Here is a 6,000-nt window from a genome sequence, read left to right on the forward strand (position 1 = left end):
ATCAAATTGCCAACATCCGCTGGATCATCGAAAAAGCAAGAGAGTTCCAGAAAAACATCTATTTCTGCTTTATTGACTATGCCAAAGCCTTTGACTGTGTGGATCACAATAAACTGTGGAAAATTCTGAAAGAGATGGGAATACAGACCACCTGACCTGCCTCTTGAGAAATCTGTATGCAGGCCAGGAAGCAACAGTTAGAACTGGACATGGAACAACAGACTAGTTCCAAATAGGAAAAGGAGTACGTCAAGGCTATATATTGCCACCCTGCTTATTTAACTTATATACAGAAACGCTTATATGCAGGAACTTATATGAGAAACGCTGGACTGGAAGAAACACAAGCTGGAATCAAGATTGCCGGGAGAAATATCAGTGACCTCAGATATGTAGATGACACCACCCTTATGGCAGAAAGCGAAGAGGAACTAAAAAGCCCCTTGATGAAAGTGAAAGTGGAGAGTGAAAAAGTTGGCTTAAAGCTCAACATTCAGAAAACAAAGATCATGGCACCCGGTCCCATCATTTCATAGGAAATAGATGGGGAAACAGTGGAAACAGTGTCAGACTTTATTTGGGGGCTCCAAAATCACTGCAGATGGTGACTGCAGCCATGATATTAAAAGACACTTACTCCTTGGAAGAAAAGTTATGACCAACCTAGATAGCATATTCAAAAGCAGAGACATTACTTTGCCCACTAAGGTCCATCTAGTCAAGACTATGGTTTTTCCTATGGTCATGCATGGATATGAGAGTTGGACTGTGAAGAAGGCTGAGCACAGAAGAATTGATGCTTTTGAACTGTGGTGTTGGAGAAGACTCTTGAGAGTCCCTTGGACTGCGAGGAGATCCAACCAATCCATTCTGAAGGAGATCAGCCCTGGGATTTCTTTGGAAGGAATGATGCTAAAGCTGAAACTCCAGTACTTTGGCCACCTCATGCAAAGAGTTAATCATTGGAAAAGATTCTGATGCTGGGAGGGATTGGAGGCAGGAGGAAAAGGGGACAACAGAGGATGACATGGCTAGATGGCATCACTGACTCGATGGATGTGAGTCTGAGTGAACTCCAGGAGATGGTGATGGACAGGGAGGCCTGGCGTGCTGCGATTCATGGGGTCGCAAAGAGTCGGACGCAACTGAGCAACTGAACTGAACTGAACTGAATCAAGTGGCCAAAGTATCGGAGCTTCAGCTTCAGCATCTGTCCTTCCAATGAATATTCAGTGTTGATTTCCTTTAGGATTGACTGGTTTGATCTCCTTGCAGTCCAAGGGACTCTCAAGAGTCTTCTCCAGCACCACAATTCGAAAGCATCATTTCTTTGGTGCTAGGAACTAAAGTCTCTCTCACCTTATGGCTAATAATTTCTCTCACCTTAAGCAGGGACTTCTTCCATTATGTCATATACTGTGTCTGACTCTTTGCAACTCCATGGACTGTAGCCTGCCAGACTCCTCTGTCTATGAAATTCTCCAGGCAAGAATACTAGAGTGGGTAGCCATTCCATTTTCCAGAGGATCTTCCCCACCCAGAGATCAAACCCCAGCCTCCTGAACTGCAGGCAGCTTCTTTACAGTATGAGCCACCAGGGAAGCCCTATATTATATATAGCTCTCCTTAAATTCCCTCAGTTATTTCTTTGACCCTCAGTGTATCAGTTTCTTAAAGCTGCTGAAACAAATTATCACAAAGTCAGTGCTTTAAACCAAGTAACAACACACACTTATTTTCTTACAGTTCTTGAGGTCAGAACTCTGAAATGGGTCTCACTATAAGAAGGCAATGGCATCCCACTCCAGTACTCTTGCCTGGAAAATCCCATGGACAGAGGAGCCTGGTAGGCTGCAGTCCATGGGATCACGAAGAGTTGGACATGACTGAGTGACTTCCCTTTCACTTTTCACTTTCATGCATTGGAGAAGGAAATGGCAACCCACTCCAGTGTTCTTGCCTGGAGAATCTTAGGGACAGGGGAGCCTGGTGGGCTGCCGTCTATGGGGTCACACAGAGTCGGACACAACTGAAGTGACTTAGCAGCAGTAGCAGCAGCAGGCCAAAATCAGGCGTTATCAAGACTGTGTTCTTTCTGGAGATTGTGGGGGAGAATCTGTTGTCCTTCCCTCTTGAGGCTTTTGGAAGTTTCTACATTTCTTGGCTCATGGTCCCCTCCATCTTCAAAGCCAGCAGCTTAGCATCTTCAAAGCTGTCTCTGATTCTGACCCTCCTGATTCCCTCTTTCACTTATAAGGGCCCTTGTCATTACATGCAACTCACCCAGGTAATCCAGGATAACCTCCTCATCTTGAGATCCTTACCTTAGTCACATCTGCAAAGTCCTTTTGTGCATGTATAATATCTTCCTAGGTTCTAGAATATGAACTTTTGGGAGAGCTGTTCTTTTGTCTACCACACTCAGTAATCTTGCTTCCCACAACCCTTCCGAATGTACTTTTCCTGAAATCACCAGTTTCTATTTTCCTTAGAAATATGTGTGTCTTAGTTGACCTCTCAGCAGCATAGGATGCAGGTACTTCTCACAGCAGTGGCCTCCAGGAATACATTTTCTCTGGAGTTTCTCTCCTCCTTCACAAGAGAAGACTCTCCTTCCTAATCTCCCTTGCCAACAACTCTGTTTCTAACCATAAATATTGAAAGTCCTTGCTGCCCTTAGCAAGGTTGTCTTTCCTCTTTGTGGGTGACTGACTTCTTAAAAATAGTGCCCCCTTTCAGTTCTGCAGTGAAAATGGAGAGAAGTGAAGAGAGCCCCTCATTTCCATCCCCTTCTGCCCGCTGATGACTCCCGAATCTGCATTTCTAGGTCCCACTTCTCTTATGTGAGCCAGAATGGATTGTTTAGCTGCCTTTATGATACTTCCACCCAGATACTAGTCACCCAATATCAACATGCCCAAAAATAAAGGAACATCTCATCCCCAAGAACTCCTTTAGTGTCTCTTTCATGAATAAGCCATTTTCCAGTTAGATCTCTTAGTTTGAAATTCAGGGAGTCATCCCTGTCTCTGTCTCTCTCTCACTCTCCATAAAAGATTTATCTTGAGGTCCTGACAGTTCTGCCACACACCTCTCTCTGAGGTTAGGAGGCTCCCTCCATCACCACCATCAGCATCTTCTCTTGCCTAAGTTGCCGTGGGAGGTACCTCGTCATCTCTGAGTGGCCATTCCTGCTCCCACACCAGCCCCCAGCCCATCCCCTGCACTTCTGTCAAAGTGATCTTTTCAGAACATAAAGCAGATTTTTGTCACTTCTCTGCTCAAAGCCCATTAATCTAATAGGCATGCAGCCACAGTGCTTAGGGCCATATATGAGCAAGAACCTGTGGAATTGTATGGGACCTGAAAAAAAAAAAAAAACCTCATTGCCACACCCCTGCCCCGCCATGCTACAAAAGAGGAAAATACAGAATGTTGAATTAAATATCTACAAAACATGACATTATGCTAACTAGCAACTCAAGGGTATATGTGAATATATGTGTATATTTATATGTATATGCATATAAATGTATAATCAATTTTAAGTGAGAAAACACAAGGAATAATTTAGCCATATAAAAGCACAACTTAATTTTTAATATATAATTATATTTATTTATCTATTTATCTGTTTGTTTATTTATTTTTGACAGTGCTGGGTCTTCCTTATTGTGTGGGCTTGTCTCTGGTTGTGGAGAGCAGAGGCTACTCTTCATTATGTTGCTCTAGGGAGCACAGCCTTCAGTACTTGTGGCGCATGGGCTTAGTTGCCCCAAGGTGTGTGTAATCTTCCCAGACCAGGGGTTGAACCTGTAACTCTGCAATGGCAGACAGATTCTTTAAAAAAAAAAAAAAAAAAAGGAAAACATATTTATTTGTTTTTGGCTGAGCTGGGTCTTTGTTGTTGTTCTCAGGCTTCTCTCTAGTTGCTGCAAGCAGGGGGGCCACTCTCTAGTTGCGTTGTGCGGTTTCTCCTTGCAGTGGCTTCTCTTATTGTGGAGCACAGGCCCTAGGGCACATGGGCTTCAGGGGTGGTGGCTCTCAGGGTCTAGAGCACAGGCTCAATAGTTGTGGCACGCAGGCTTAGATGTCCTGAGTCATGAGCGATCTTCTTGGATCAGGGATCAAACTCACATCTCCTGCATTGGCAGGAAGATTCTTTACCAATGAACAAGCCCCAAAACTCAACTTTAAAAATCACTAACTTTTTAATATTTTTTTCAAAAAAAATCTGCATTTTGAATCAGATGCCAATATATTTACTTAATATGCTCTGAAAGTGGATCATCTAAAAGTCAGAGTGAATAGGGCCTATAAAAATCCCAAAACATTATCGCCAGGTCCTTCCCCCTGCTCTTATCTTAAAGCCCCAAATCTTTAACATGGCTTTGCAGCAGGTCAGGCTGTATTTTGTAGCTTGCCTTGGGAAATATCCATATTGGAGGAATACACTGGCCTCTTAGGCTGCCCTAGACCACGGCATCTGATCCGCTGAGGAGCTTGGTAATGCAGGTTCTGACTCAGCAGGTCTGGGAGGGGCCTGAGATGCTGCATGGCATTTCTCGTAAACTCCTAGGTGACACCACTGCTGCTGGTCCATGAATCCCACTTAGAGTGGCAAGACCCCTGAGCACAGCCTGCCCTCCTTCGGTGGCCACTCTAGTAATGCTATTATTACTCTCACTCAGACCTCTGAAGGCTAATTGGTTTGGAGATTCAAGGGCTAAGACATGTTTATCAGTTCAGTTCAGTTGCTCAGTCGTGTCCGACTCTTTGCGACCCCATGGATTGCAGCACGCCAGGCCTCTCTGTCCATCACCAACTCCCAGAGTTCACTCAGATTCACGTTCATCGAGTCAGTGATGCCATCCAGCCATCTTATCCTCTGTCGTCCCTTTCTCCTCCTGCCCCCAACCCCTCCCAGCATCAAAGTCTTTTCCAATGAGTCAACTCTTCTCATGAGGTGGCCAAAGTACTGGAGTTTCAGCTTTAGCATCATTCCTTCCAAAAGAAATCCCAGGGCTGATCTCCTTCAGAATGGACTGGTTGGATCTCCTTGCAGTCGACTCTCAAGAGTCTTCTCCAATACCACAGTTCAAAAGCATCAATTCTTCTGCGCTCAGCCTTCTTCACAGTCCAACTCTCACATCCATACATGACCACTGGAAAAACCATAGCCTTGATTAGACAGACCTTAGTCGGCAAAGTAATGTCTCTGCTTTTGAATATGCTGTCTAGGTTGGTCATAACTTTCCTTCCAAGGAGTAAGCGTCTTTTAATGACATGGCTGCAGTCACCATCTGCAGTGATTTTGGAGCTCCAAAAAATAAAGTCTGACACTGTTTCAGAAAATTCTTGTGGAAGAAGATGATTTTAAAGATTCAAAGATGAGAGACCATGATGCTTTCCTATATGCGATGTTGGAGCTGAGTGCGAGGGGAGGAATACAGGAGAAGCAAATACACTTACCTGGGTCTGTGCTTGTCCTCCGGACACCCACACAGCCCTGGGTTTGCCCCTAAGCCTGTTTCCTTAACATTACAATCTTGTTGAGGCTTTGCCTGTGTCATCTTATGTTTATATATCTCTTTTAAGATTAAACTGTAAACTTCTGTGTGACCCAGATGAGCTCTTCATGTAATCATTCAGTGGAAGTCCATTCATAAAAAATACCATTAAATACCCTTTTAAGCATTACTTCTAGCCAGAAGGTGACACTGTTCTGGATTGTTGAGAAATCATTCAATCCCATAGGACAACCTTGGGTACAGTAACTAGAGATGGGCTAGCTGTTTTAGACTCAGATGCCATACACCCAACAAATGGAAATAGCACATAGCAACAATTCTATAAATGGCAGCCCTAGCTATAAATTGAAAAAAGAACACCCATGCTTATCTAGCAACAACCAGGATAGCATAAGCTGTTTAATACTACCCGAGTTTTGTTTTGGTTTGTTTCATTTGTTGTTTACTATGTTGTTATACACTAACTGTA

This window comes from Ovis aries, chromosome 6 (assembly GCF_016772045.2).
Source record: "Ovis aries strain OAR_USU_Benz2616 breed Rambouillet chromosome 6, ARS-UI_Ramb_v3.0, whole genome shotgun sequence".
NCBI lineage: Eukaryota > Metazoa > Chordata > Mammalia > Artiodactyla > Bovidae > Ovis > Ovis aries.